We start from the raw sequence: 12,537 nt of genomic DNA on the forward strand, positions 1-12,537 counted from the left end.
TCGTGATCATGCCAGGGCTGTTCGTAGGGCGGAACGGAAGGGCAAGAGGGAAATCGTTGAGGTGATGAAGACTCGCGCTTCTCAATTCCAGGTTGAGTACGGGAATCTCAAGGGCGCTTTCAACTTGCTGGGCGACTTCCGTGAGTGTCGCGGCTCCGTCGGGAGTCTTTGGAAGACGCAGGAAGATGACTACGTTTTCGAGAGGGAGATGGAGTTAATGAAGGGTGGCATGAAGGATCATGCTCACGCTGAGGCGACCATTCCTCCGATCGATGGGAAGATTCAGAGATTCTGGATCCAATTCCAGTTTCCCCTGATACCGTAGAAACTACGACTGATTTTGCCGGTGACGATGAGGAAGTGGACTTTCCCGCGGATGCATTCGGAGCCTCCTTGTCCGAGAGTTTTAACTTTGATCTGTGAGCGTTTTAATGAGTTTTTCCCTTTATCTAGTATTTAGCGGTCGAGTGTGGCCTTTGTTCATGTATGTCTGGCCGAGTATGGCTTTCGAACTTTGTACGGGCCTATTTTGGCCGTTTTTGTCGGGATTGGCCGTTGGTGGCTTTGAACCCCTACCGCTATGCGGTTTATATAATGGATGTTTGTTTGTGTTACTTTGTTTGGAGTGGGTTTGAAGTGAACATGAGTTGTCGTCTCATATTTATCTTCGTTGAGGCGTTCAATCTGTTAGTTCGTTCGAGACACGAGTTTTCGTAAAAATTATTTACGATTTTTCGGGAACGTTGAGACATGAACGAAGAGACATGTTTTAGGAATCTCGTATCGTTTAGATATCATGTCTTTGAGATGTTTGAGACCAATGCGATGGGTTTAGGGCAAGACCTAGGTTTACTCTCGGTTTTAAGGTTTGTGCGGTGACTAGCCAGCTATCGGTTTTCCTGTTGCGATTTCTACCTGATTCGTACCGATTTAAAGTCCGTAATAGGTTCTCGGCTTATACGACTTGTATGGTATGAATCGAGCATCTTTCCAGAGACAATTTTTAAGCCAATTGGAAGTGCTAGACCAAAATTTCGGATTTTTTTTTGTAGCGCGCTTTCGTCCTTGTGTTGGACGTTTGAAGAACAAAAGAGTGATTAGGTTGCGTTTGTTTAAGACGGCTGATGTGTTCGTCGGGGCCAATCGACGAACGGAGTGTAAGATTTGTAGTGGTCGCGTTCGGACAATTTGTTCGTATCATCTCGATTTTTAACTTGGCGACGTCTCGCAGTTATTTCGAAGACTATACGTATATTTTTGGTGCTGACGTGAGATTGTTTTGCGATTTTGTCTTTAAAAAGAGCAACGTATATTTCGTAAAAAATTTCAAAATCTCTAAAGAATTCGATTACAATAACGCATCTTTTCCTACGTGGGAGTATACGAGTATACGCACCCATTCCGCCCCCCCCTTTTTGGAGAAGGGGATAGCTGAACTCGTCCTTCGACGAGCTGCCTACGTACCCCTTTCGAAGATCAAGCCATCTCGTAGTTCTGTTTTACGCCATGAGCGTTTTCACTCGGCGGTTGTCGCCGTGCTGACCGCCTTGATCGAGATGATCGTGGCAGGGTCAGTATTCTCTTCCGGATGTTCCGGTTGAGTTGTAGTGTCGGCTTCGGACTCATGTTGAGTTTCGACACCCGAAGCGTCTGCGTCGGCAGACGATGTGAAATCGTCTTTTCTCGAAACGTTGTTGTCGAAGATTTATCAATCTTCGTGCGTTTGCGATTTGCCGTTGCAGAGGTTGTCATCTGTCTTAACTTGTGTTCCGCGAGGAAGCACAGTCGCGACTGTTTCTGACATCCCCAGATAGCTGCGACTCTGTTTGGGGTCGGGAATTTGACGCCCAGGTGGTACGTCGATGGAACGGCTTGCATAGCGTTGAGCCATGGGGTTCCCATGATTACGTTGTAAATGGCAGGATGATCGACTACCGCGAACTCTACAATTTTTTTGATCTCCTTGGCCATGACAGGTAGCTGAATCGATCTGAGGGTCATCGATACTTTTCCAGAAAAGCCTACGAGCGATTTTGGAGTTGAAGTTACTTCTCCGAGTTCGATGCTCATCCGATTGAGAGTGTCGCGGAAGATTACATTGACCGTGCTTCCCGTGTCAATGAGTACTCTTCCGACTTCCAAATCTCGTATGACGAGGTCTATGACGAGCGGATCGCAGTGAGGCTGATCGATCCCGCCGGCTTCCTCCTTTGTGAAGGTGATTGAGCAATTCTGATCGTCTCGGATAGGAGACCATGTAGGCCAGTTTGCGCTTGACTCCGCCTTCCGCTGGTAAGCCTTGATGGCTGAAACCGTATCGTTGCAGAATTGCGATCCTCCGATGATCATGTTGACTATACGACGATTGTTATCGTTCCCTTTGTCGTCTGGCCTCCTGCCGCGTTGTTGGGGTCAAAAACGGTTACGACGAAGTTAACGTCCAAATCCCCGAAGAAGAAAAACGTAGAAAACTTCTTCGACAAATACTACTTCGAAATAGATTCTTCTTTACGAAAAGCTTTGCGGAAGAAACGTGAATCTTCGGACTAGAGCTCGAGAAGGATCGTTACGCAGCGACCAAACGCGTGCTCCGCTCGGTCGCTACGTAGCGACCGAGTTCGAGCCAAAGCTCAGTCGCTACGTAGCGACCAAACGTCCATTACGCTCGGTCGCTACGTAGCGACCAGGCTCGAGCTGGAGCTCGGTCGCTACGTAGCGACCGAGCTCGAGCAGGAGCTCGGTCGCTACGTAACGAACGAGCTCTTCCGAAATGTCGATACGACATCGGTCCATGCATTCTCGTCTATCCTTCGATGTTATCTCCCGAATACCGTAGCGATCCCATCTCACGTTCCCCCGCCATTTTTAAGTTATCAATCAAACTTTACGGTAAAAACCGCGGAAAGTTCATTCTTTATCGAAAGAAGCCGTAATAAACGCTTCGAGTCGAAAGACGGCCCAAAGGGACCTAAGGCACGACTCGAGGCCCAACTTACGATTTTTTAACCAACAGCCCGTAAACCTCATGTCGGTTTACGCTTGGTTCGCAAGGGAAGATAAATGTAGGGTTTCCGCAGATAAATACGAAATTTTGAAGATAATTACGAAGATCGAAAAAAATGAAATATCTCCATTTTTATGCTATGGCGGCTTAAGGGCAGAAGAGGAAAGGCGTAAACCGACCTTGGAGCCAGTATATAAGGGGTCCTAGGCGAGAGGCATGAAGAGGAACTTTTTCACAGCAAACTTAGCACTTAGAGCAATTAGGGAACTTTCCATTTTTGTTATTTCGAGCTGCGACTCAATTAGGTTTAGCCGTCTTAGGGTTGCTAGAACTAGGAATCTCGCCGACAGCTCTCGAGCCCCGGCTTATACCTTGTTGTAAATGCTCATACGCAAATTCGGAATAAGACTTGTCTTTGCTCTCTTCTTACGATTTTTATACTTCTTCGTTGTCATTATCGTGTTCTGATTTGCTTGGCGTGTGGTATTAGCAGATATCCGGGACCTCTGGGAAATTAGGGTTTTCCTAGTTTCCTTATTTAAACGGAAAACGACAGTGCGAATTTTGGTTCCCACAGTTTGGCGCTAGAAGGAGGGGGTACGGATCAATCTAACTCTCGACCACATCACGCTCAACCAGACATGTCAACTGACGACACGGATAACGTGCAGACTCCTCTCAACGGAGGCAGCGGCACTGATCTTCACACTCCCGCAGCGGACGTATCCGCGGCCAACGCACCAGCCAATGCCGCGGCGCTCGAGGAGTTTAAAAAGATGTTCGCCACCTACGAAAAAAGGTCTGAAGAACAGGATAAGCTCGTGAGCATCTTGACCAAACAAGTTGAAACTTTAACGGCAAGGACTCGAGCAATCCTCCCCCGTGGAACCACTAAAGTCCGCGGGAAAAGACTCGACTTTGCAACCCCACTCAACAGGCCTGAAGCCGCCCAGGAACGACCTTCGGGTCAAAACCCTAGCGAGAAATCTCCTGTCGAAAAGGGAAACTCCGAAAGCCCTCCGCCTCCCGCGAAGGTTTCGGAGGACAACGGAGTCGAGCAAGTCGACCTGGATCCTAGCGATGTCTCCAACAATACTGATGAGGACGCCGACAGACATCCAAGAAGGACCAGAAGCCGATTCACTCGGGAAAGCTCTCCGTTCGACAAACCAATGACAGAAGAGGACGAAATCCTCTATTGGAACGAACAGGAAGAGCTGGCTGAAAAACAAACCGAGCTCACTCGCAGTAAACGCCGACAAGCGTGGAAATCTGCTGACGAGGGGTCGGATATACGCGATCTTCGTGACTATATCACCAAGACTGCGGCAGAAGTAAGAGCCGTAAAATCCCAAATCAATCACGCTACGAGCGCGGCCCCCGAGATCGACAGACTGCTGGAAGGGGCTCGGAAGACCCCCTTCACCGTTTGAATCTCAGATACAAGGGTATCCGATCCAGGAAAAATCAAAGTACCGAAGTATGATGGTACGACCGATACGAGAGCTCACCTTCAGACTTTCCACATCACGATGGGAAGAGCGAAGCTGAAGGACGGCGAGAGAGACGCCGGCTACTGCCGCCTGTTCGTCGAGAATCTATAAGGAGCAGCCCTCGAATGGTTCACGCGCCTTAAGCGAAACTCTATCGGGAGTTTCCGACAGCTCGCATCGGAATTTCTCAAGCAATACTCTATGTTCATAGATAGAGAAACTTCCGATGTCGATCTCTGGAGTCTGTCCCAGAGGGAAGAGGAACCCCTCCGCGAGTTCATCAGCCGGTTCAAGTTGGTAATGTCTAGGGTCAGCGGGATAAGCGACAAGGTGGCCACCGATGCGCTCAGAAAGGCGCTCTGGTACAAGTCGAAATTCAGAAAATGGATATCCCTCGAAAAACCGCAGACGATCCAAGATGCCCTCCACAAGGCGACGGACTACATCATGATCAAGGAAGAAACGAAAATCTTATCGCAGAAGCATAAGTCGGCGAGATCGTCCTCAAAAGATGTAGACCCAAAAACGAGGAAGAAGAACCCTCGTAACGACAAGTACGTCCATCACGAGGGGGAAGAACTCCAAGGAGCGCATAATTACGCGATCGGCTCGGACCAGGGCCGAACCACGGGTAATACGTGGACTCGCAACCAAGGATATGATGAAAACACCTTCTGCGAGTTCCACCAATCCCGAGGACACTCCACGACTAACTGCAAGGTCTTGGGAGCAAGGCTGGCCGCGAAGCTACTAGCCGAAGAACTCTCCGAAGTGACCAACGTGAAAGATCTTATCCTCGAGACCAATCGCCCCCCGAAGCCTGACAGAAATCTTCCCGCGGAGAGATCTCCCCAAAGAAACCAATCAGAGGATAAACGCGGCAGGAGGCCAGACGACAAAGGGAACGATAACAATCGTCGTAGAGTCAACATGATCATCGGAGGATCGCAATTCTGCAACGATACGGTTTCGGCCATCAAGGCTTACCAGCGGAAGGCGGAGTCAAGCGCGAACTGGCCTACATGGTCTCCTACCCGAGACGATCACAATTGCTCAATCACCTTCACAAAGGAGGAAGCCGGCGGGATCGATCAGCCTCACTGCGATCTGCTCGTCATAGACCTCGTCATACGAGATCTGGAAGTCGGAAGAGTACTCATCGACACGGGAAGCACGGTCAATGTAATCTTCCGCGACACTCTCAATCGGATGAGCATCGAACTCGGAGAAGTAACTCCAACTCCAAAACCACTCACAGGCTTTTCTGGCGAAGTACCGATGACCCTCGGATCGATTCAGCTACCTGTCATGGCCAAGGAGGTCACAAAAATTGTAGAGTTCGCGGTAGTCGATCATCCTGCCATCTACAACGTGATCATGGGAACCCCATGGCTCAACGCTTTGCAAGCTGTTCCATAGACGTACCACCTGGGCGTCAAATTCACGACCCCAAACGGAGTCGCAGCTATCTGGGGATGTCAGAAACAGTCGCGACTGTGCTTCCTCGCAGAACACAAGTTAAGACAGATGACAACCTCTGCGACAGAAAATCGTAAACGCACGAAGATCGATAAATCTTCGACCAACAACATTTCGAGAAAAGACGATTTCACATCATCTGCCGACGCAGACGCTTCGGGTGTCGAAACTCAACATGAGGCCAAAGCCAACACTACAACTCAACCGGAACTTCCGGAAGAGGACACTGACCCTGCCACGAGCATCTCGATCAAGGCGGTCAGCACGGCGACAACCGCCGAATAAAAATGCTCGCGGCGTAAAACAGAACTACGAGATGGCTTGATCCTCGAAAGGGGTACGTAGGCAGCTCGTCGAAGGACGAGTTCAGCTATCCCCCTCTCTATAAAGGGGGGAGTGGGTGCGTATACTCGTACACTCCCACATAGGAAAAGATGCGTTATTGTAATCGAATTCTATCGAGATTTCAAAAATTTTTACGAAATATGCGTCGCTCTTTTTAAGACAAAATCGCAAAACAATCTCACTTCAGCAATATACATATAGTCTTCGAAATAACTGCGAGACGTCGCCAAGTTAAAAATCGAGATGATACGAACAAATTGTCCGAACGCGACCACTACAAATCTCACACTCCGTTCGTCGATTGGCCCCGACGAACACATCAGCCGTCTTAAACAAACGCAACCTGATCACTCTTTTGATCTTCAAACGTCCAACACAAGGACGAAAGCGTGCTACAAAAAAAAAACCGAAATTTTGGTCTAGCACTTCTAGTTGGCTTAAAAATTGTCTCTGGAAAGATGTTCGATTCGTACAATACAAGTCGTATAAGCCGAGAACCTATCGCGGACTTTAAATCGGTACGAATCAGGTAGAAATCGCAACAGGAAAACCGATAGCCGGCTAGTCGCCGCACAAACCTTAAAACCGAGAGTAAACCTAGGTATTGCCCTAAACTCATCGCAATGGTCTCAAACATCTCAAAGACATGATATCTAAACGATACGAGATTCCTAAAACATGTCTCTTCGTTCAGATCTCAACGTTCCCGAAAAATCGTAAACAATTTTTACGAAAACTTACGTCTCGAACGAACTAACTGATTGAACGCCTCAACGAAGATAAATATAAGACGACAACTCATGTTCACTTCGAACCCACTCTAAACAAAGTAACCCAAACATACATCCATTATATAAACCGCATAGCGGTAGGGGTTCAAAGCCACCAACGGCCTTTCCCGATAAAAGCGGCCAAAAAAGGCCCGTACAAAGTTCGAAGGCCACACTCGGCCAGACATATATGAACAAAGGCCACACTCGGCCGCTAAATACTAGATAAAGGGAAAAACTCCTTCCCGTCAAAACGCTCACAGGTCAAAGTTAAAACTCCCGGACAAGGAAGTTCCGAATGCATCCGCGGGAAAGTTCACTTCCTCATCGTCACCGGCAAAATCAGTCATAGTTTCTACGGTATCAGGGGAAACCGGGATGGGATCCCAGAATACCTGGATCTTCCCATCGATCAGAGGAATGGTCGCCTCAGCGTGAGCATGATCCTTCATGCCACCCTTCATTAACTCCATCTCCCTCTTGAAAACGTAGTCATCTTCCTGTGTCTTCCAAAGGCTCCCGACCGAGCCGCGACACTCACGGAAGTCGCCCAGCAAGTTGAAAGCACCCTTAAGATTCTCGTACTCAACCTGGAATTGGGAAGCGCGAGTCTTCATCACCTTGACAATTTCCCTCTTGCCCTTCCGTTCCCCCTGCGAACGGCTCTAGCATGATCACAAGTGAGTTGAGCTTCTCGCGCCAACATCTCGTCTCGCATGCACGCAAGATCCCTTTCCGCCTTCTCCGCTTTAAAGCGATAGATCATGGCCTCTCTATGGCTCGCCTCAATGGCCGATCCAAGCAAGTTAAAACCCTATAAAACCGAATGACACGTTATAAGCAAATAATAATAGTAACGATCGTCAGAATTCTTAAAATTTATACCCCGTTAATGATACGAGATCCTTCAGCAACAACTTTCGGCCTCCCTGACTCGCTCGTGGCCTGAGGAGCGTCAAAGCCCGACGGAAGACCAGGGAAGAAATCATCAAAGTCCGGAATAGGGACCTCGCTCGTACCACTTCCATCGCCAAAAGCAAGGTTCGGATCCCATCCTGGAAGCATGCAATCGTCCACCGAAAACTCCAGATCGCCGAGATCACTATCCTTCCCCTTCGAAGAATTCGTCCCCGTCACAATAGCGGGAGCGGTGTTGGGACCTTGGTCTTCAAGTTCGGAATCACTCCTTGTTTCTCCGCCCAAAGCAGGACCAGGATGCACAAACCTGAACGCCTTTCAAACTCTCTTCGGCTTAAAAGAAGTCCAGAAAAAAGGACCATTCCTGAGCAGATCCCTCATCGCAATAAAGGGACGATCTTTCGGCAACCTCCGAAACAGTGGGATACAACTCTCCTCAACGGACGCTGCGTCTACACGAACGAAGAAGAAAAACTTCCTCCACGAGTTGAAGTTAGAAGTGAACCCCTTTACCACTGACATGAAGTTCCGAGGAACCAGCCTGTACATGTTCGTTTCCCTGATGATCTGCAATCGAAGAAGCGCTTCGAAGTGATCAACGGTGAGAGAAAGACCATGCTCGTAGCTCAGGACCAGGATCCCTATGACGTGCTGGTTGCCAAGAGGATTCAGTTGGCTTATTGCCACCCCAAAACGACCCAACACACGGACGATGGTCTCGGGGATCGGAAACCATAAATGGCAACGCACTATGAATGCCTCGTAACAAGTAAAGAAGCCCTCCGAGGGACTACTAGCGCATTCTCCTTGACGAGGAACCCTGAATTCCACCGCGTCCGAAATATGGTAGAACGACCGCATTACCTCGAGGAATCCACTAGTACTCCTACTCGGCGCACCTGCCTCCACTGGGCGATGGTTCATGACCGGGAACGATTTTTCTATGGGACAAATACTTCTTCGAAATAGATTCTTCATTACGAAAAGCTTTACGGAAGAAACGCGAATCATCGGACAAGAGCTCGAGAAGGATCGTTACGCAGCGACCAAACGCGTGCTCCGCTCGGTCGCTACGTAGCGACCAAGTTCGAGCAAACGCTCAGTTGCTACGTAGCGACCAAACGTCCATTCCGCTCGGTCTCTACGTAGCGACCAGGCTCGAGCCGGAGCTCGGTCGCTACGTAGCGACCGAGCTCGAACCAAAGTTCGGTCGCTACGTAGCGACCGAGCTCTTCCGAAACGTCGATACGACATCAGTCCATGCATTCTCATCTATCCTTCGATGCTATCTCTCGAATACCGTAGCGAACCCATCTCACGTTCCCCGCCATTTCTAAGTTATCAATCAAACTTTACCATAAAAACCGCGGAAAGTTCATTCTTTTTCGAAAGAAGCCGTAAGAAACGTTTCGAGTCGAAAGACGGCCCAAAGGGACCTAAGACACGACTCAAGGCCCAACTTACGATTTCTTAGCCAACAGCTCGTAAACCGCATGTCGGTTTACGCTTGGTTCGCAAGGGAAGATAAATGTCAAGTTTCCGCGGATAAATACGAAATTTTGAAGATAATTACGAAGATCGGAAAAAATGGAATATCTCTATTTTTATGCTACGGCGGCTTAAGGGCAGAAGAGGAAAGGCGTAAACCGACCTTGGAGCCAGTTTATAAGGGGTCCTAGGCGAGAAGCATGAAGAGGAACTTTTTCACAGCAAACTTAGTACTTAGAGCAATTAGGCAACTTTCCGTTTTTGTTATTTTGAGCTGCGACTCAATTAGGTTTAGCCGTCTTAGGGTTGCTAGAACTAGGAATCTCGCCGACAGCTCTCGAGCCCAGGCTTATACCTTGTTGTAAACGCTCATACACAAATTCGGAATAAGACTTCTCTTTGCTCTCTTCTTACGATTTTTATACTTCTTCGTTGTCATTATCGTGTTCTGATTTGCTTGGCGTGTGGTATTAGCAGATATCCGGGACCTCTGGGAAATTAGGGTTTTCCTAGTTTCCTTATTTAAACGGAAATCAACAGTGCGAATTTCGGTTCCCACACGCATTTATCCCCAGATTGGTTTTTTTGGGGAGATCTCTCCGCGGGAAGATTTATGTCCGTCTTCGGGGGGCGATCGGTCTCGAGGATGAGATCTTTCACACTGGTCACTTCCGAGAGTTCTCTGGCTAGTAGCTTCGCGGCCAGCCTTGCTCCCAAGACCTTACAGTTAGTCGTGGAGTGTCCTCGGGACTGGTGGAACTCGCAGAAGGTGTTTTCATCATATCCTTGGTTGCGAGTCCATGTATTACCCGTGGTTTGGCCCTGGTCTGAGCCGATCGCGTAATTATGCGCTCCTTGGAGTTCTTCCCCCTCGTGATGGACATACTTCTCGTTACGGGGGTTCTTCTACCTCGTTTTTGGGTCTACATCTTTTGAGGACGATCTCGCCGACTTATGTTTTTATGATAAGATTTTCGTTTCTTCCTCGATCATGATGTAGTCCGTTGCCTTGTGGAGGGCGTCTTGGATCGTCCGCGGTTTTTCGAGGGATATCCATTTTCTGAATTTCGACTTGTACCAGAGCGCCTTTCTGAGTGCATTGATGGCCACCATGTCGCTTATCCCGCTGACCCTGGACATTACCAACATGGATCGGCTGATGAACTCGCGGAGGAGTTCCTCTTCCCTCTGGGACAGACTCCAGAGATCGACATCAGAAGTTTCTCTATCTATGAACATAGAGTATTGCTTGAGAAATTCCGATGCGAGCTGTCGGAAACTCCCGATAGAGTTTTGCTTAAGGGGCGTGAACCATTCGAGGGCTATTCCTTCTAGATTCACGACGAATAGGCGGCAGTAGCCGGCGTCTCTCTCGCCGTCCTTCAGCCTCGCTCTTCCCATCGTGATGTGGAAAGTCTGAAGGTGCGCTCACGGATCGGTCGTACCATCATACTTCGGTACTTTGATTTTTCCTGGATCGGATACCCTTGTATCTGAGATGCGAGCGGTGAAAGGGGTCTTCCGAGCCCCTTCCAGCAGCCGGTCGATCTCGGGGGCCGCGCTCGTAGTGTGATGGATTTGGGATTTTACGGCTCTTACTTATGCCGCAGTCTTGGTGATATAGTCGCGAAGATCGCGTATATCTTACGTCTCGTCAGCAGATTTCTGCGCTTGTCGGCGTTTACTGCGAGTGAGCTCGGTTTGTTTTTCACCCAGCTCTTCATGTTCGTTCCAATAGAGGATTTCCTCCTCTTCTGTCATTGGTTTGTCGAACGGAGAGCTTTCCCGAGTGAATCGGCTTCTGGTCCTTCTTGGATGTCTGCCGGCGTCCTCATCAGTATTGTTGGAGACATCGCTAGGATCCAGGTCGACTTGCTCGACTCTGTTGTCCCCCGAAACCTTCGCGGGAGGCGGAGGGCTTTCGGAGTTTCCCTTTTCGACGGGAGACTTCTCGCTAGGGTTTTGACCTGAAGGTCGTTCCTGGGCGGCTCCAGGCCTGTTGAGTGGGGTTGCAAAGTCGAGTCTTTTCCCGCGGACTTTAGTGGTTCCACGGGGGCGGATTGCTCGAGTCCTTGCCGTTAAAGTTTCAACTTGTTTGGTCAAGGTGCTCGCGAGCTTATCCTGTTCTTCCGACCTTTTTTCGTAGGTGGCGAACATCTTTTTAAACTCCTCGAGGGCCGCGGCGTTGGCTGGTGCGTTGGCCACGGATATGTCCGCTGCGGGAGTGTGGAGATCAGTGCTGCTGCCTCCGTTAAGAGGGGTCTACACATTATCCGTGTCGTCAGTTGACATGTCTGGTTGAGCGTGATGTGGTTGAGAGTTAGATTGATCTGTATCCCCCTCCTTCTAGCGCCAAACTGTGGGAACCGAAATTCGCACTGTCGATTTCCGTTTAAATAAGGAAACTAGGAAAACCCTAATTTCCCAGAGGTCTCGGATATCTGCTAATACCACACGCCAAGCAATCAGAACACAATAATGACAACGATAAAGTATAAGAAATCGAAAAGATAGCAAAGTAGATCTTATTCCGAATTCGCGTTTGAGCGTTACAACAAGGTAAGAGCCTGGGCTACGAGAGCTGTCGGCGAGATTCCTAGTTCTAAAACCCTAAGACGGCAATAACCTAGTTGAGGCGCAGCTCGAATAACAAAAACGGAAATATGCCTAAATCGCTCTAAGTGCTAAGTTTGCTCTGAGAAAAGTCCTCCTATGCCTCTCGCCTAGGACCCCTTATATACTGGCTCCAAGGTCGGTTTACGCTTTTCCTCTTCTGCCCTTAAGCCGCCATAGCATAAAAATGGAGATATTCCATTTTTTCCGATCTTCGTAATTATCTTCAACATTTCGTATTTATCCGCGGAAACTTGACAACTATCTTCCCTTGCGAACCTAGCGTAAACCGACATGCGGTTTACGGGCTGTTGGTTAATAAATCGTAAGTTGGGCCTCGAGTCGTGTCTTAGGTTCCTTTGGGCCGTCTTCCGACTCGAAGCGTTTATTACGGCTTCTTTCGATAAAGAATGAACTTTCCGCGGTT

The 12,537-nt window shown here is 48.8% G+C and overlaps 1 pseudogene; it reads right to left on the reverse strand.

The window, feature by feature from the left end:
* The window catches only part of LOC106354867, a 31,719-nt pseudogene that overhangs the window by 17,194 nt on the left and 1,988 nt on the right, over positions 1-12,537 (reverse strand).

The sequence above is a fragment of the Brassica napus genome, chromosome C7, assembly GCF_020379485.1.
Source record: "Brassica napus cultivar Da-Ae chromosome C7, Da-Ae, whole genome shotgun sequence".
Classification (NCBI taxonomy): domain Eukaryota; kingdom Viridiplantae; phylum Streptophyta; class Magnoliopsida; order Brassicales; family Brassicaceae; genus Brassica; species Brassica napus.